The 20,659-nt window shown below is 40.4% G+C and overlaps 1 protein-coding gene across 7 annotated transcripts in view; it reads right to left on the bottom strand.

Moving 5' to 3' along the window:
- ELF1 (E74 like ETS transcription factor 1) overlaps positions 1-20,659 on the bottom strand; it is a 116,311-nt gene that overhangs the window by 88,425 nt on the left and 7,227 nt on the right. For 3 of the 7 annotated variants that reach the window (XM_062194105.1, XM_062194101.1, XM_062194103.1), the window contains exon 1: positions 618-727. The exons of the other annotated variants lie outside the window; for them this stretch is intronic. The gene's annotated coding sequence lies outside the window, so the exon portion shown is untranslated. Of the gene's footprint in view, positions 1-617; positions 728-20,659 lie in introns of those variants that run through there. 7 annotated transcript variants of the gene reach the window in all.

Here is a 20,659-nt window from a genome sequence, read left to right on the forward strand (position 1 = left end):
TCTTTCTTCCTCCTTAACATCCACTTTTACTTGTTATCAAAATGACCATTCATTTTACTTAAACTTCTAATTAGCTTGTAAAATAAAATACGTTAATTCAATTTCATTAACTTACAAAAAAGAAAATAAAGGGATAGAATGGTCAATGAACACTACTTATGTTTGCCTGAGTTGTCCAAAACTTTAACCTAGCTAAAATAACAAAGCTACTGTACCTGAATATTTTCTAACATACATCATACATAATAGTTTAGTTAATTATAACTTCACAGCTACCCTCACAAATACAACTCAATTTTTAATATTAAAATTAAACTTAGCTTGCTCTGTAGTACATAAAAAAGAAAATCCCTTTTATTCTTACGTCACACAGAAAAAAATACACTAATCGCAAAAAATGTTAAAAAATTTTTTCACCAAGGAGATCCAAAACTTTCCAGAATTTGAATGCTTTGTTTCCCCCTAGCACTTAAATGCAATCAGGCATGTGACTGACTACACACATTTTATCAGAGTTAAAGAACACATTCAGCCATATTCTTCCACAGGTAAGAACCACTCTCCCTTTCTCTGCTCAAGAAACAGTCAGAAGCAAACACAAAATCACAGCAAGTTACCTTCAAACATTCTTTCTCTTCAGATAGAGTCCTTTGGGCTTGAAATTAAAAAGCAATCCGGCAAGTTTTAAGCTGTTAAAATGGCTCCTGTAGATTGGGGAAGTGGTGTCTGTGCTTCGGCTTATGAGTCATACATGAAACTAAGTGTATCTAAGGGAGGCACGCCCATGTTGCTGTGGACCCAATTATTCTGCTAGGTCAAACATGCAAATCTACAGGTAAAAAACGAGGGAAAGGTATAGGAAAAAAAGGGAGGTACTTCCAAGGAGCAAGATCTACCTTGATTAAACTCATGTTAATTGCCATAATTTAAATATAACAATAAAATAAAACAACAATCTATGTGGAAGCAAAATTAAACATGTTGTTTTAAAAAATAAAATGTCAATTTTTAAAAGTCATGTTATATCAAGTAAATAAAACAATGAAAGGCAAAAAAGTATGAGAGGGGAGGAGAAACAGCAAACTTTTAATGTAACAATGGACTGGTGAATCTAATCTGGCTACTCATTAACCCTTATATGAAAGGAATATATTGCTATGTAATCTGGAAAAGCTAGCAAACTGCATACTAGATGTGGATACATAAACTCACCAAACAGATAAAAATCCACTTGAAAATCCAAAGTTCAGTGAAAAATAAGTATGACCAAGTTTTAAAAAGACAGAAAGTCCAATCTAAGAAAATGATTCTGCAAGCTTGATAAAACTCTTTTAAAACACTGTCAGTGCAATCATAGTTCACATCTCTACCACTTCAAATGATACCTATTATTTTACCTTCTGAAGAAAATTTTCCATTTGTACTGCAGGCCTCCAAAATGCCAAACACTCTGCTATAGCTCCTGCATGGCACATGACCAGGCTAAGAGGTCAACAACTGTGGCCAGTGAAACCCTGCTCTCCAAATCATCACACATCTGACAAGGTTCCCAAGACAATAAACCTTACTATAACTGCTTCCCTGGGCCGGTGTTTATTAAATTATTCTCTGAAAGCTTAAATTAATCAAAAGAGCTTCAAAATATTAAACTCTTTCAAAAGTGCTTGAAATGATGAGTAACAACTTGATAGACTTGTCCTAATATTTTTTCAAAAAGTAAACAGAATTCAGCAAAGTTTTTTTCCCTCTTAATTTCCCCGGAGTAATTATTCTCCTTTACCAGAAGCACAGATAAGAGCATGAATTGTCACTGACTCAGAAACTTTACAAACCGCTACAAAACCTAATGGTTATAACTGATTTTCTGCCCAGTGAGTGTCTATTTATTCTTTCCATTGAACATTGCTTAGTTGTTCTTTTTTCTAAAATTTCTCTATGGCTTAACAAGTGATAAACAAAGAAAAATAACTAAGAAAAAAAAACAGCAACTTTTTCTACTGTAACATGTCATATTTAGCTTATGTCACCTCATTTATTCAGAAACCAAAGAAACAAAGAAACAAACCAAGAAACAAAGACCTCTGCACAACCACTGTTCACTGGAAAGCCCCCCAAGCTGTTTCCCACAACTGAAACTTAATTTTGGACAACACCCATGAATGCCTAAACATTTGATTATCTTTTTACCTTATGAGAAATTATACAGGGTGAGAGAGGGCAATAGGAAAAAGATGTCAGAATAAACAAGTAGGGGTGGCGCAGTAGGTTAATCCTTCAACTACGGTGCCAGCATCCCATATGGGCACCGGTTCTAGTCCCAGCTGCTCCTCTTCCCATCCAGCTCTCTGCTGTGACCTGGGAAAGCAGTGGAAGATGGCCCAAGTCCTTGGGTCCCTGCACCTGCTTGGGAGACTGGGAATAAGCTCCTGGCTTCGGATCAGCACAGCTCGGGCCGTTGCGGCCGTTTGGGAAGTGAACCAACAGAAGGAAGACCTCTCTCTGGCTGTTCCTCTCACTGTCTGTAACTCTACCTCTCAAATAAATAAAAATAAAATCTTTAAAAAAAAAAAGAATAAACAAGTGACAGAGTCGATAAGTAAAACTTAAAATGTACAGGGTTTGTGGGGTGGTAAGAACGTTTAGCATAGCAGTTAAGACACTGCTTGGGGATGGCCGGCGCCCTGGCTTAACAGGCTAATCCTCCGGCACACTGGGTTCTAGTCCCGGTTGGGGCGCCGGATTCTATCCTGGTTGCCCCTCTTCCAGGCCAGCTCTCTGCTGTGGCCCGGGAAGGCAGTGGAGGATGGCCCAAGTGCTTGGGCCCTGCACTCGCATGGGAGACCAGGAGAAGCACCTGGCTCCTGGCTTCGGATCAGCAAGATGCACCGTCCGCAGCGGCCATTGGAGGGTGAACCAGCGGCAAAAAGGAAGACTTTTCTCTCTGTCTCTCTCTCTAACACTGCCTGTCAAAAAAAATAAAAAAATAAAAAGACACTGCTTGGGAAGACCAAACACATATTGTAATGCATGGGTTTGTGTTCTGGCTCTGCTTCTGATTCCAGCATTCTTGATAATGCATACCTTGAGAATTAGACGCATGCTGGTTACATGACTAGTACATGTTATGATTCACAGAACTCTAAAACTAAATATATCAAACTATACTGGATAAATTACACCTCAGTAAATCTAATTTTAGAGATATTTATTTCAGGGCCGGAGCTGTGGTGTAGAAGGCTAAGCCTCTGCCTGCAGTGCCAGCATCCCATACTGGCGCCAATTTGATTCCTGGTTGCTCCACTTCCGATCCAGCTCTCTGCTAATGCACTTGGGAAAGCAACAGAAGCTAGCCCAAGTATTTGGGCCCTTGCATGCATGTGGGAGACCCAGAAGAAGCTCCCGGCTCCTGGCTTCGGCCTGGCCCAGCCCTGGCTGTTGAGGCCATTTGGGGAGTGAACCAAAGAATGGGAGATTGATCTGTCTCTCTCTCCTCTCTCTGTATCTCTGCCTTTCAAATAAATAAACACAGCTTTAAAAGAGATTTATTTCAGGCATATGAAGTGCTTAACACAGTACTGGGCATAAGCACCTTATAAGCATGAACCTTTAATATGATTCATAGAAGCAATCTCTATCAAATACACTTAAGAATGATAAACCTGAAAATATTAAGTTCCAGATGATTAACAGTTATTAAACAGAGATATTAAATTGGATATACTGTCTTGGAGTTGAATACATAGTCCTGAAGCCCAGGGTTCAGAGATATTAAATGTGGCTGACAGATATTAAATTGGAGAGTTAATATACTTATGGTATTAACTTGTATATGACACCAAGGCTATAGATTCAAAAAGTGAACAATGCTATGACTCTAAGGACACTCCATCACTTAGAGGTAGGAAAGACAAGGCAGAACTGAAAATGGTAGCTAAAAGGGGTACCCAGAAGTGTGGGCATAAAACAAAGCATAGGTGGTGTTATCCTGGAATTTCAGGAAGACAGTTTCCAAGAGGGAGAGAGCAACTGTGCCAAAAGCTGATGACAAATCAAGTGTGGTGAGATCTGAGGGAAAAAATGGCAATTAAATAAATTCAGCAACATGGAGGTCACTTGATTTTCATGGTGTGGTGAAAGGTTTGTTTTTTTTGTTTGTTTTGTTTTTTTTTTTTTAAGCCTGATCAGAGAAAGTTTAAACAAAAGGAGACGTGAGAAACTAAAGATAGAAAGCAATTTTTGTGTGTGTGAAGGGGTTAAGAGAAAAGTTTTTTGACTGGGAGTTTCTTTTGGGGGCTGGGTGGGAGGGAAAGGGGACTTATTTAAGAAAAACTACCTTTCCTACTGCCTAGAACATTCCAGTCTGTGTTGCAACAATTCTGTTTAAGTCTGTCTCTATTCTAGAAAACTAGCATGTTACTTGAGGGCAGGTAAGTTACTTAACTACTTCACGCAGCTTCTACAACCAACTGTTAACAGCAGACAAATTACTGCATGCCATTATAGGATTTCTGTCGCCTTTCTATAAAATATTGGGATAGCCTACACATCTGCTAATTTTGAAGATCCACTCTGACAGCCTCTCCAAGTCCTCAGAATAGTGTTTGCAGAGCTCAAAACAATCACATGACGGTTACGTTTATAAAAGAAATATTCTTATCAAATTTTTATGTAATTCATTCAAAGTAAAACACAAAATTACCATTCAGAATAATAACTCATTTTATTTAAAATAACTCACACCATCATGTTTATTACAGTTTACCAATAAATGGTTAAAAAAACTAGTATCCTATAAACATTCTTTTATGGATAACAGCAGGGTATAGCCAGCAAAGCAGCTTTTAGCTCAAGTTCAGAAAGGGTCACTTTAATTAAACATGCCAAAATTCTTATTTTCTTAAAAAAAAAAAAAACTACCTTTGTCATTAGTAAAATTTAAGAAAATATGACAGAATTCAAGCCTACTATTTTGGCCTGATTTCAACTATGTGTCTCTTTTTCTTTGATATTTATTATTTATCTGTAAGACAAATTAAAGATTCTGTCACAGGATTCTTAAAAGAAAAAAAAAATGATGTGGGAGTCAAAAGTTAATCTCATGGCAAGTAGAAAATAGGATACGGGTTACAAGAGGCTGGGAAGGAAGGGGCACATGGAGAGAGGACAGGTAATGTGTCTAGCAATGCAACTGGATAGGAGGAAAAACTACTAATACTTCATACAACGGCAGGATGACTATAGTTGACAACTGTATATTTCAAAATAGCTACTAAAGTTGACTGAATGTTCCTAACACAAGGAAATGATAAATGCTTAAAGAGACAAATATGCTAATTACCCTAATCTGACCATTATACAATGTATATATGCATGGAAATAGCATACTGTACACCTCATATGTATGTACAATTACGTGTCAGTAAAAATGTTATGCTCTCGTTCCTATAAACAGATGCATTTAATATTAATTTATAATTACTTGTGGACTGAATGTGGCCTTTCTCCTTTAGGTCTGAATCACAGAACCTTTAGCCCCTATAATTAAAATCCAGAAACATAAAAAGAATCACCTGCTACAATTATGTTTGCTCTTTAATAAAAGAGGAACCAAATATAAACAGAAACAAAGGGAAATTTTAGGGTACATTAAAGAAACAAAAACTTTGTCAACTTCTGTTACTTATACTGCTAGTCAAAATACAGAAATGAAGAAACTAACATTAGCAACTAGTCAAGTAGCCTAACTCTTAATAGCATGGGGTTGGAGTGGGTGACCCAGGTCTGAGTCCCAATTCTATTAACTAGTTGTGCAATGCAGAGCTACTTAAACTCAAAGCCTGTTTTTACTTTTGTAAAAGGAACAATGATAGTCCCTATTCACAAAATAAGTCATTATATTGCTTGTTATGGTGCCAAAACAAATAGTGTGTTCTCAAATACTTAACCAAAAACAGGGAAAATACGTAGGGCTTACATCCATACTCAGCAATAAAAATGAACGATGGCTAATACAACTTGAATGACGCAGAAAAGCACTGTAGGTGAACCAAGTCTGTACCAAAAGGTTACAGAATTATTCCATTTTTACATTTTTTAAAGAGACAAAACTATATTGATAGAAAACAGATCAGTAGTTGCTAAGAGTATAAGTTAGGGACACAGTATGACTACAGAGAACATGAAGGAGTTCTGAGAATTTTCTTATCCTGATGGTGCAGGCAGTTATACACACTACACATGTGCAAAATTCACAGAACACCAAAAATTCAATTTTACTAATTTGAAAAATAAAATTTTAAAACCTAGCAGCCCCAAAGTCCAACACTCCAGTCCATGGGAAAACCCAAGAAAATCAAACTGAGGGAAATTCTACAAAATAGTATTATCCAAGACTGTCAAGGTCAAAAAAGACAAGGGACTGTAATAGATTTGAGGGGAGTAAGAAATATATCAACTAACGGCAGTGTGGTATATACTAGATTGTATTCTTTTACAGAAGGATACCAGTGGAAAAGTTAGGGACATTGTAATATAAAGCCTCCAGTTTAGTTAACAGTACTATACCAATGTTAGTTTCTTAGTTTTGGTCACTGTACTATGATTATGTAAAATGTTAACATTAATAGAAGCTGGTTAAAGAATGTATAAAACCTGGGGCTGGCACTGTGGCATAGCAGGTAAAGCCACCGTCCGCAGTACCAGCATCCCACATAGGTGCCGGTTCAAGACCTGGCTGCTCCACTTCCGATCCAGTTCTCTGCTATGGCCTGGGAAAACAGTAGAGGATGGCCCAAGTCTTTGGGCACCTGTACCCATGCAGGAGACCCAGAAGAAACTCCAGGCTCCAGGCTTCAAGAGTGGGGACTGAATTGCAGCCAACTGGGGAGTGAACTGGGGGATGGAAGACCTCTCTCTCTCTCCCTCTCCTTCTCTTTCTGTGTAATTCTGCCTTTCAAATAAATAAATAAATCTTTAAAAAATATATGTAAAACCTCTCTCTACTATTTGTGAAACTCATCTGTGACCATAAAACGATTTCAAAATATATTTAAAAAACATGAGAATCTTTTAGAAAGTCTGAAATAACTTCATAAAGCAAAAATACATTATTTCTATTTCAAAAACAAACTGAAAGCATCATGTATATTTTCATTAAAAAAATTTTTTTTTTTTTTTGGACAGGCAGAGTGGACAGTGAGAGAGACAGAGAGAAAGGTCTTACTTTTTTCCATTGGTTCACCCTCCAATGGCCGCTGCGGCCGGCGCACTGCACTGATCCGAAGCCAGGAGCCAGGTGCTTCTCCTGGTCTCCCATGCGGGTGCAGGGCCCAAGCACTTGGGCCATCTTCCACTGCCTTCCCGGGCCACAGCAGAGAGCTGGACTGGAAGAGGAGCAACCGTGACAGAATCCGGCTCCCCAACTGGGACTAGAACCTGGGGTGCCGGCGCCGCAGGCGGAGGATTAGCATTAAAATGGTTTTAACCTGTATTAAAATCATATGTCATCTGAGAGGGATAAAACAGACGCTATCAAATTCTATGACTTATCAGCCATGCTTATTTCCAAGGAACAGAACTCTTAAAATTCAATCAATATTATTCTCTGCCCCTACAGAGAAAAGTGCTGTGACCTTAATAGTAACTCAGAAACTTGCCTCAAGAGGAAGAAATGGGAAAGTCTGTATTCATTGTCATTATATTGGGAGTTTCCTTCGTAGCTGATTTGGTAAAGCAGAATCCTCTGGGAAGTACAGAAGGCTTCAAACTAAAGGGCCTGATGATTGTTTCTGCTTCTCATCTCAAGGCACACACAACCTTTAGGGATTTAAGGTGTGATATGTCTATCTCAAGTCAGTGTACAGACTGACTTAGAATGGTTTGCCTTCATGATGGTGTGAAAATGCTCAATAAAAAGCTTTCGATTTTGAAAAAAAATTCAAGAATCATTTATTTTTAAAAATTTATTAACTTATTTGAACAGCAGAGTAACAGAGAGGGGGACAGGGAGACAGAGTTCTTCAATCCTTTACTCCTCAAATGGCTGCTACAGCTAGGATTAGGCAGGCCAAAGCCAGGAGCCAGAAACTCCATCTTGGTCTCCCATGTGGATGGCAGGGGCCCAAATACTTGGGTCATCTTCTGCCACCTTTCCAGGCACGCTAGCAGGGAGCTGGATGAGAAGCAGAGCATCCGGGACTCAACCTGAAGCAGCACTCAGATATGGGATGTGGGCATCCTGGGCGGCAGCTTCATCTGCTGCACTACAGTGCTGGCACTGAGAATAATGTATTTTAAAAATCCTACTAATTTTTCCTTAATATTCCAACTAAAATGAACAAAAACAAAACCCATCACTGGCTTACCAGTACCCACGAATAAATTCCAATACAAAATACGTTTTCATCCTCACTTTGGTCCACCTAATTAGAGCCTCACTTTTGGGTACCCACGTCATCAGCTGTACCGCAATACAGCTCTGCTGAACTTGTAACCAGTTCAGAGCAGGCCTGGCTATTTCACTCTACCTTTTCTGGCCTTCCCCACCCAATGGATCTCCTGCCAGTCTTTCTCTCCTCAGTATGTCATTAAATGGAAGAACTAGTCATTTCCTCTTTCGTACTCTCCACAGTATTTTGTAAATGATCTAATAGATGCATGAATCACATTGTTTGTTCATTCACAAATACATGTATGCACTGCTTCAATGTGCAAAGCACACTTCTCCCTGCCTCCTCTACTGAAATAGGGGCAGAACGTTATATTCTGTATCATGTGTTTACATGCCTCATTGCTTATTTCAGCCTGACGGCACTCCTGACTCATAATAGTTGTTTAATAAATATCTGCTGAATGAAACATTTGGAAGCCGAACTAAATATTGGCTCAATGATAAACCTTTTTTTAAAATTTTCTCTTCTACACAATCTAAACTATTCTCAGGTCACTTCTATATAGGTCCAAATGTCCTTTGTCACTTTTCTGACTTAGACCAATCCTATGAACAGATTAGTTATGCTGGTCCTGGTGGTCCTGTTTGGGGATCAAGACCACAGCACTAAAACTCTGCACTTGACAAGAGGAGTTTATGGATTTCATCCAGTGTTTACATCTCAACATCCCATTAAGTTAATGGACTATAAGAAACACTTTAAAATTAGAAAGAGACATTGACACAGAGTGGGAGAACAAAAAAGCAAATAAACAAATAAAAAAAATAAATATTCCCAATAGATTAGAACTGATTATTCAAAAGCAGCCCTTTCCTTTATCCTTTGGTCTTCTATCCTTTTCAGGCCTTTACTTACATAGCCTCTTTTCCTAATTAGGAAGAAGCTGGTAAAAGTTCCAATTAAAAGGAATATTTACATAAGAGATTTAGTCTATAGGCTTTATTTATTCAACTTTCCTAATACCATATAGTTGAACCATCAATGCCTTTTCTGAGTGCATGCTGGACTATAAGGAAAAAGGAAACGTTCTAGCTACAACTGAACTCTGCTGCTCTTCTATACTTGAAGTCAAATCACTGGCCAAATGAACTTTAAAACCTGAAAATGTTTTAGATTTACAACCATCTTAGAAAACATTTTCTTTTTTAAAAAGTAGTAAATGATTTCATTATAAAACTTGTGCCACTTATTGATCATTCAGTTTTCTAAAAAACACAAACACAAGAATAAGATAGAGCCATATGAGACTCACTAGCCCTTGCAGGACAGGAAGATGCCCTGGGCAGGGAGCCTGCAACTGTTTTCTCATCTACATCTGAGCTTCTACATTCTAGGGTTCCATGTTGTCATCTTGTACAAGGCAAAGGAAACTGGTTAGAAGATTCACATACAAGAAAGTCACAATAACTTTAAAGCCATCTGATGCTAATGGCTTATATATTCTAGTCTGCAACTCTGAAACTCAAACATACCAAGAAAGCACTGCCAGCTACTGCCATTATGCTTTGAAATCATCTTTGGGACTGGTGATCTTTATTCACTACAGCTTTTGTCCCAGGGCACGTATCCTAAAAGCCATCTGCAGTCTTCACATTCAAATAGGAGTTTGCTTCAGGGTGACTGAGGTTGTTGTAGTGTGTTTTTTGTTTGTTTGTTTGCTTGTATGTTTTATCTCTGGGTTGTCTATGAATGTCAGGCCCTTGTAAAGCCTGGTCAATGGCAGCGCAATGCAGGGGAACACACAGTCAACTTCCCCACTGCCAAACAACCCCCTGTTCAATTCTAGACACTGCTCCATCGTCAGGGCTGAAATACTGAAACCATTGATGACTGTGGCCCATCTTCATTTTGAAGTTGTTTTCTTATACAACCGAATCTACTCCTTTACCATAACTAAATGGAGCTTTCAAAAGTGTCAGGCACATTCTTGGGAGGCATCCTGGGATAGAGCTGTAGGCTCCTGGCTTTTAGGCTCTGCAGGGGATGCTGGCACGGCTTCTTTCTTCTGGGCCGCCAAGAACTCCTGAATTGTCCATTCAGTCTGGCGCCTGAAGATGTGGTTCAGTTTTGGACCCACTAGCTGAGAAATAATCCTGTCTACTCCAGCTTCCAACATCCTTTACCAAATACCACAGTCGGCTTTCACAACTGGTTCTCGTTCATCGTAGGATTCCACTCTTCCCCAGGTGGCTTAACACAAAATTATGCACTCGGGTTTTGGCAGGCTGATTTGGTGAGCACATGGGCCACAGACCCCAGCTCTTGAGCTGGTCCACGATGAGAGCGATGAGCTGCGGTTCTCCAGGAAGCAGCAAGGCTGGGGTGAAAGGCCGATGCTCTCGCCACTGCCCATCTTCCCTTCCTTCCCAAATCACTCGCTGCCCCAGTAGAGGCCTAGGCCTGCTCTCCGCCACCCCTAAAACACCCATTCCCCCACCACCGCCTCCACGCCTGCACCCAAGGCCTATGGGGGATGCTAAATATGCAACAACGGTGTGGCAGAGGTGGCAGAAGGGAAGGGAACGGAGGCAGAGGTGGTGGAGACCTGCAAAGAAGGCAGGTTCTGAGGCTGCAGAGACAGTAGCATAGGCAGCAGAAATCGCAGAAATATTTCTTATGGACATATAATACGCTAAGTATTTTAATTTCTATCTCCACGTCTTGCACCTGAACTCCACGTTTTATCAAATGTCCAGTTGTCTTCTCAAATTGAACATATCCAAACCTTAATTTCTGATCTTCCTCCCAAAACAAAACCTACTCTGCCCACAGCCTTTCCCATTAATCGAAGACCAAAAGCCTTGACTGATTGTTTTCTGTCATATACCCATATGGTGACTACAGTTAATGTTGTATTTTTATTTTTTATAGAAAGCTTTTATTTAATATAAATTTCCTAAGTACAACTTTTGGATTATAGCGGTTCTTCTCCCCATTACTGCCCTCCCATCCCACCTCCTACTTCCTCTCCCATCCCATTCTTCATCAAGATTCGTTTTCAATTATCTTCATATACAGAAGATCAACTCTATACTGAGTAAAGATTTCAACAGTTTGTACCCACTAAGACACACAATGTATAAAGTACTGTTTGAAGACTAGTTTTACTGTTAATTCTCATTAGACAACACATTAAGGACAGAGGTCCTACATGGGGAGCAAGTGTACAGTGACTCCTGTTGTTGATTTAACAATTGACACTTTTATTTATAATGTCAGTCATCACCCAAGGCTCTTGTCATGAGCTGCCAAGGCTATGGAAGCCTCGAGTCCACCAACTCTGACATTATTTAGACAAAGCCATAATTAAAGTGGAAGTTCTCTCCTCCCTTCAGAGAAACATACCTCTTTCTTTGACGGCCCCTTCTTTCCACCGGGATCTCACTCACAGAGATCTGGAAAACATCATGCTGAGTAAAATAAGCCAGTCCCAAAGGGACAAATATCATATGTTCTCCCTGATCTGTGACAACTGAGCACCTAAAAGGAAACCTGTAGAAGTGACACTGACACTATGAGAAGCAATGACTTGATCAGCCCCTCGTCCTGTCAAGGAATAGCTTACTATTTTATTATTTTTAGTATTTTTTTTCTTTCTTTTTTTTTTTTTCTTTAAGATTTATTTGAGGCTGGCACCACAGCTCACTTGGCTAATATTCCACCTGTGGCGCCGGCACACCGGGTTCTAGTCCCGGTTGGGGTGCTGGTTCTGTCCCGGTTGCTCCTCTTCCAGTCCAGCTCTCTGCTGTGGCCCAGGAAGGCAGTGGAGGATGGCCCAAGTGCTTGGGCCCTGAACCCACATGGCAGACCAGGAGAAAGCACCTGGCTCCTGGCTTTGGATCGGCGCAGTGTGCCGGCCATAGCGGCCATTTGGGGAGTGAACCAACGAAAGGAAGACCTTTCTCTCTCTCTCTCTAACTCCACCTGCAAAAAAAAAAAAAAAAAAAAAGAGATTTGAAAGTCAGAGTTACACAGAGAGAAGAGAGGTGGAGAGAGGTCTTCTAGCTGCTGGTTCACTCCCCAGCTGGCCGTAATGGACGGAGCTTTGCCCATCCGAAGCCAGGAGCCAGGAGCTTCTTCTGGGTCTCCCACGTGGGTGCAGGGGCCCAAGGACTTGGGCCATATTCTACTGCTTTCCCAGGCCATAGCAGAGAGCTGGATCAGAAATAGAGCAGCTGGGACTTGAACCGGCATACATATAGGATGCTGATGCTTCAGGCCAGGGCGTTAACCCTCTGCACCATAGCGCTGGGCCCCCTTTTTAGTATTTTCTTTTTCTACTTAATACCATTGGTTGAACTCTTCACTTAACACAATTATTCTTAAGTGTTTAAATCCAACTGAAATTGATTCCTGTAAAAATAAGAGTGGGAATAAGAGAGAGAGGAATGTTCTATTTTTGAAAAGTGAAAAAAGGATGGGTGGTGAATATTATTTGTTTTTTTAAAAAAAGATTTATTTATTTGAAAGGCAGAGTTGCAGAGAGGCAGAGGCAGAGAGAGAGACAGAGAAGTCTTCCATCCACTGGTTCACTCCATAAATGGATGGAACGGCCAAAGCTGGGCCAATCCAAAGCCAGGAGCCAGGAGCTTTATCCAGGTCTCCCACATGGGTGAAGGGGCCCAAAGACTTGAAACATCCTCTACTACTTTCCCAGGCCATAGCAGAGAACTGGATTGGAAGTGGAGCAGCTGGGACTTGAACCGGCATCCATATGGGATGCCAGCATCGCAGGCGGTGGCTTTACCCGCTATCTCACAGCAACAGCCCCAGTTTATAGTCTCACCAAATAACACTAACTATTGGAGCAGGTATTGTAGCACAGTGAATTAGTCTGCCACTTAGACTCCTGCATCTCATATCAGAGTGCTGGTTGGAGTCCTGCCTAGTCCACTTCTGATTCAGTTCCTGCTAATGTGCCTGGGAAGGCAGCAGATGATGGCTCCAGTACGTGAGTTGCTGCCACCCATGTTGGAGATCCAGATGGAGTTCCTGGCTCCCTGTTCCAACCTGGTCCAGCCCTGGCTATTACAGGCATTAGGGAAGCAAACCTACGGATGGGAGAGATCTCTTCTCTCTCATTCTCTGCCTTTCAAATAAATAATCTTCTAAAAAATCTTTAAAAATGGTAATTAGGGGTCGATGCTGTGGCACAGCTGGTAAAGCCACAGCCTACGACACCAGCATCCCACATGAACGCCAGTTCGCTTTCCAGCTACTCCATTTCCGATCCAGCTCTCTGCTAATGTATTGGGAAAGCAGCAGAAGATGGTAAGAAAGCAGCAGGAGATGGCCCAAATGTTTGAGCCCCTGCCACCAACGTGAGAGACCTGGATAAAGCTCCTGGCTTTGGTCTGGCCCAGTGTTGGCCACTACAGCTATCTAGGGAGTGAACCAGTGAATAGAAGATCTCCATCTGTCTATTGCTCTCTCTCTTTCTCTCTCTCTCCATACACACACACACAAACACACTCATTTATAACTTTCAAAATAAATAAATATTTTTTAAAATATTAACAATAGCTCTACACTGGAAATTTATATTCATTAAATAAAAGTTAAAAAAATAAAAATAAATAAAATATTAACAATGTGAGATAATGCCTTATTAATTAGCTAGATTTAAGTAAATATACTATATATATATTTTAAAACATCATATTGCACACCATAAATACATGATTTTTAAAAATAAATCTTTAAAATATCTTGATTCAATTGTCAAGTCATATACAGAACCCCGTAACCAATCATCTTCATTGCTAGTAGTGTGCTCTAAGCCACAGTCATCTCTTACCTACCTGTACCACTGCATTACTTTAAACAGTCTTCCTGGTTCTATCCCTTTCTCCTCCTTTAACTAGATTTCAAAATAGCATCCAGAGGTAACCTATTTAAATCAGCAAGTCCTCTGCTTCAAAACTCCCACAGCTCTTTTACATGCAAAATAAATGTCTTTATAATTGCTTAACAGAATTGCAAGATCTTACCCTAGTCCTCACCTCTGTGATTGTTATCTCTTACTAATTCCTGTTTGTTCCCTCTCTTCTAGTCACTCTGACTCTAGTCACAGTGACCTTCTAGTCACTGCTGTTCCACGAACATATCAAGCAGTCTTCTGCCTTAAGTCTTTGCACAAGTTGTTCTCACTGCCTCAGAAGCTTTTCTGTTAAATAGCCACATGGCTAACTCCTTTACTTAACTGTAGAAAACTGGTGCAGCAAACACATTTGTCAAAACTCAAATTCTTTATATTAAATCAAGTTTTTAATCCACTTAAAATGAAAACCAAAAATCACAGGCAATCTTTTGTAGATATGTAAGAAAGCAAACACAATACAGAACTGCAACAATGGGTACATTCTCAAAGAAAATGTCCTTGGAGCTTTCATCAAAAGATTGGCCAATAAACATCCAATTCTATGTTTTAAATTAAAATAAGATTTTTTTAAAAAATTTATTTGACAGATAGAGTTAGACAGTGAGAGAGAGACAGAAAGAAAGGTCTTCCTTCCGTTGGTTCACCCCCCAAAATGGCCGCTACAGGTGGAGCTACGCCGATCCGAAGCCAGGAGCCAGGTACTTCCCCCTGGTCTCCCACGCAGGTGCAGGTGTCCAAGCACTTGGGCCATCTTCCACTGCCCTCCCGGGCCACAGCAGAGAGCTGGACTGGAAGAGGAGCAGCCGGGACTAGAACCAGGCGCCCATATGGGATGCCGGCACCGCAGGCAGAGGATAATCAAGTGAGCCACAGCACCGGCCCCAAAATAAAATGTTTAAGGTAAAAAAGATTCATGTATTTATTTTCAAGTAAATTTTATCTCGAAAGAAAACAAAAACTGAAATACTGAATCACTAGTCAAAGATATGCTCAAATATTTAGGCTGAAATACTACCATCTACAATTTAACTAGAATAAAGAAGATAATAAAGTATCATAAAATATTAGTGGCAAAAGCTAAGTGGTGTATATATGCATGCTCATCATAAAATTTCACCTCTGTTGTGCACATAAAAACTTTCAGAACAAAACACAGAAGGTGGGTGGAGAAAGCCATTATTAATTGAACCAAATACTCCAAAAGAAATACAGGCACAGGTAATGAATAGGCAGTTCACAAAAGAAACATAGCCAACTGCAGCCAAACACAAAAAATATGTTTATTCCTAAAATTTCAGAACAGAAAAACAATACCATTTTCATCTATGAAATTAGCAAAGATTCTAATGATTAAAGAGGTTGTAGGGGAAACAATGTTCTCAAATTTAATTCACAAGACTTAAAAAGTAATCTTTCCAGAAGACACTTTCATAATCAAAAGGCCTTAATGTATTTATCTTTAACTCAGCAGTTTCAGTCCTAGGAATTTATTCTAACAACATAAAAACATAGCAAAGATGTAGATAGATATTCAGTGCAACAGCCTTTAAAGTAGTAAAAAAACTATTACATAAATAAGGAAACACTACTATATAAGTAAGATGTTACAGAAACTATGTTCCATTGTAGGAAATGCACTATTATTCAGTTACCAAAAATAATTAGCTATACAAAACGGTATAAATAAGGGGAAAATATCCAAAACATATGTGAAATATCCAAGTTACCAAAAAAAGCACATGTAAGTGCACAATCAATACTTACACATTCATGATCTACATTCCAATAACAGAAATAATGAACTAAAAATTATCAGCACTTTGTTTACTAAGATTTTTACTGTTTACATTATTTGAAAGGAATGGAGGGAGAAGGGGAGTAGGGGAAGAAAGGGAGGTAGAGAGATAAAGAGAGCCCCATCCACTGATCCACTCCCCAAAGGCCAGAGCTAAGACCTCAACCCAAGACTCCAATTTAGGTGGCACGGCCATCACCTGCCGCCTCCCAGGGTAAACATTAGCAGAAAGCACTTCAGCAGGAAACTAGAATCAGGAGTGGAGCCAGGGCTCAAATCCAGGTACTTCTAATCCAGTTCCTTCTAGTGCACCTGGGAAAGCAGGGAAGGATGGCCCAAGTCCTTGGGCCCCTGCACCCACAAAGGAGACACAGAGGAAGCTCCTGCTTCCTGGCTTCCAACCAGTCCAGCTCCAGCCACTGCGGCCATTTGGAGAGTGAACCAGCGGATGGAAGATTTCTCTGTCTCTTATTTTCTCTTCTCTCTCTATAACTCCATACTCCCTAGTTTAAAACCCATGAATATATGCCTACTCTGCTTAAAAACAAAAATTAAAATCCTTATCATACCTTTATATGATGATACCTGTCAGTCTCATCTCCCATCACATCTCACTTTCTACATTACAGCCCTCCAGACTTTCCGTTTTCCAAGTATCCCTTTCCTGCTGCATAGCATTTTTTTAAAATTTATTTGAAAGTCAGAGATACACAGAGAGAGAGAGAGAGAGAGAGAGAGCGAGGTCTTCCATTCGATGGTTCACTCCCCAAATGGCCGCAATGGCCAGAGCTGCACCAATCAGAAGCCAGGAGCCAAGAGCCTCCCTCGGAGGCTTCATCTCCCTTCATCTTCCTCTCCCCCTTCCTCTTCCTCTCCCCCCTTCTTCTTCCTCTCCCCTCTTCCTCCCCCTCTCCCTTCCCATCTGCTCACCCCTTTCATCTCTCAAGGCTTACTTATTCAGGTCTCTATTTAAATGTCATTTCCACAGGCAAGCCTTCTCAATCCTATCCTTCCCGTCATCTGGTTAGGAATGCACCCATTGTACATAAAACACTTCAGCATAATTTCTAATAGTTCAATCAATGTCTATCTCCCAGCTAAACTGTGAACTTCATGAAGATCTTGTGTACTTTTTTCACTGTCAGATCTTCAATACCTAACACTCAAATACTGGCAAAATTAGTAACTTCATCTCATTACAGATGGATTTGCGTTCAGAAATAATTTGTGTGCACAGACACAACTTCAAATCTGCATTTCAATTTTTTGAGTTAAAATATACATAAAATTTACCATCTTAAGTGTATAATTCCATAACATTAAGTACACATTTTTATGCAACCAATCTGCAGAACTGAAACTGTATCCATTAAACAACTACTCCTTCTCACCTATCCCCAAACTGAAACTGTATCCATTAAACAACTACTTGCTGTCACCTATCCCCAAGGTCCTGGTAATCACTAATTTTACTTTCTGTCTCTATGAATCTAGCTTTTCTAGGGACCTCATATAAGCTGAACCTGTCTTTTTGGGACTGGTTCATTTCACTTGACTTGATACCCTTAAGGTTCATCTATGTTGTAACATTTGTCTGAATTTCTTTCCTTAAATAATATTCCACTGTTATGTACATACACTGTTTTATTAATCGATCTGTCCATTGATGGAAACACTTGGGTTGCTTCCATTTTTCACCACAATAATCTATGAATGTGAGTGAGTGCACAAATCTATTTGAGACCCCACTTTCAATTCCTTTGAGTATGCATTCATAAGTGGAACTACTAGATTATGAGAGATCTTCAAAAAGTTATTGGAAAATGACCATTCTGAAAGGATTATGTGTGGACTTCAAAACTGTTCTGTGCCAAAATAAATGCTAGCTCCTGTCTAAGAACTGTATGAAGAATCCTCATATATGGTAGCTCTATTTATAATTTTTGGGGGAAACTAACAGCTTTCCATAGCAGTTGTACCATTTTTACAACCTTCCAACCGTGCATGAGGCTTTCAACATCTCCACATCCTCACCAACACTTGTAATTTTCTTTTTTTTTTTTTTCTTCTTCTGAGAGTAGCCATCATAAGAGGGTGAGGTGAGGGGCCTATATATACTGGCATTCCATATGGGCAACAGTTCGAGTCCTGGCTGCTCTTTTTCCGATCCAGCTCCCTGTTAATACAGTTGGGAAAGCGGCAAAGGCCTATATATTTGGTCCCCTGCACCCACACGGGGGATCCAGATGAAGTTCCTGGCTCCTAGCTTCAGCATGGCCCAGCCTTGGCTGTTGCAGCCTTTTGGGGAGTGAACCACAGGATGGGTCACAGGATGCATCTGCCTCTCCCTCTCTGCCTTTCAAATAAATAAATAACTAAATAAATATTTAAGAAAAAAAAGAGTGTGAAGTGATAAATTTGCTTTTATAGATTTTACATACTTTTTCCTATCAACTCATGGTAAAAAGCCTCCATAAATATGCTCCAGAACTAACAAAAGCCATTCGAGAATTGACAATGCAAAAAAAAAAAAAAAAAAAAAGTAACGGTCTTCCAAAACACAATGTTAAGGAACAGCAAAATTGGGGTTCACGTGAAATGGCCTAAATACAAGGGAGAATAAAGAAAAAGGCATGGCCACTCAAGTCTGAAATTTGCTGATGCCTCCTACCTGCTTAAAGTTCTAAATCCTGAAGCCTACCTTTTGTCCCCCATCAGGATACTCCCCTTCACTCCCACCCAGCACCTACTTGCTGAACACTTTCCTCGATCAACTTCCCTGTGATGGTACCTTTCCTGTCATATCCTTTCTTTCTGCTTCAGCTTTTCAAAGTTGGTCAGTACCTGCCCTATTCAGTGGATGATTCATTGGCAGAGCTCCCCCTTCCTAGTTAACAGGGTCTTCTGTGTCCGTTGTCATGGTCGGTATTTGTGATAAACATGTATGTTAGGGGGCCGGCGCTGAGCCTCACTTGATTAATCTTCCGCCTATGGTGCCAGCATCCCTTATGGACTCCAGTTCAAGTCCCAGCTGTTCTACTTCTGATCCAGCTCCCTGATATTGTGCCTGAGAAAGCAGCAGAGAATCCCTGCACTCATGTGTGAGACTTGGAAGAAGCTCCAGGTTCCTGGCTTCCAATCAGCCCAGCTCTGGTTGTTACAGCCATTTGGGGAGTGAACCAGCGAATGGAAGACCGACCTCCCTCCCTCCCTCCCTCTCTCTCTCTCTCTGCTACTCTCTAACTGTGCCTTTCAAATAATCTTAGAGAGAGAGAGAGAGAGAGAGAGAGAGAGAGAGAATTACTTCTCAAATAACAAAATACTTTATAATTTACATTTGTGAAAATGAGTCCAGGTGGGAAAAGTAAAAGGGAACATTATCATTAATCCTAAAATTGTCACCATTGATACTGTGTGATAATAGTTTCTTAAGTATAGGTTAAATGTTAAACTAAAACTTTTCTTTGTATAAATCCAATGTTACTTAGTTTTAGAAAGGATTAATAGCAGGGCTGGTGCTGTGGCGCAGTGGGTTAACACCCTGGCCTGAAGCACCGGCATCCCATATGGCTGTCAGTTTGAGACCCGGCTGCTCCACTTCCTGTCCAGCTCTCTGCTATGGCCACAGGATAGCAGTGGAAGATGGCCAAGTCCTCGGGCCCCTGCACCCATGTGGGAGACCGTGAAGAAGCTCCAGGCTCCTGGCTCCTGGCTTCGGATTGGCGCAGCTCCGGCCGTTGTGACCAACTGGGGAGTGAACCATCGGATGGAAGACCTCTCTCTCTCTCTCCCTCTCCTCTCTCTGTGTAACTCTGACTTTCAAATAAATAAATAAATCTTAAAAAAAAAAAATTGATAAGGCCGGCGCCGTGGCTTAACAGGCTAATCCTCCGCCTTGCGGCGCCGGCACACCGGGTTCTAGTCCCGGTTGGGGCACCGGATTCTATCCTGGTTGCCCCTCTTCCAGGCCAGCTCTCTGCCATGGCCCGGGAAGGCAGTGGAGGATGGCCCAAGTCCTTGGGCCCTGCACCCGCAAGGGAGACCAGGAGAAGCTCCTGGCTTCGGATCAGCGAGATGCGCCGGCCGCAGTGGCCATTGGAGGGTGAACCAACGGCAAAAAGGAAGACCTTTCTCTCTCTCTCTCTCTCTCTCACTATCCACTCTTCCTGTCAAAAAAATAAAAAAAATTAAAAAAAAAAAGATTGATAGCAAAACCAGCCAATGATTTTAGAAAGCACAAATATACCTCTAACCTTATTTGCTTTTCATGTACAATACCTAGGAAAGAACAGATCATCAAGCATTTTGAAAGTTGTTTTTCTTAAGTTATCTGACAGTGAACCTTGTGAATCTGTATAAACATTTGTATTTTCATCTGTGTACCTGTTATAATTACACACTATATATTGATGCAGAATATAAAATATACCCATAGCAAAATATATTTCTGGAAATATCACCCATAGTCTCACATACTTACTCTGAAAAAGTTAAATAAAATCAAGCACATATAGTTTATTATTATGTGTGTAT

The sequence above is a fragment of the Lepus europaeus genome, chromosome 6 (genome assembly GCF_033115175.1).
Source record: "Lepus europaeus isolate LE1 chromosome 6, mLepTim1.pri, whole genome shotgun sequence".
Lineage (NCBI taxonomy): Eukaryota > Metazoa > Chordata > Mammalia > Lagomorpha > Leporidae > Lepus > Lepus europaeus.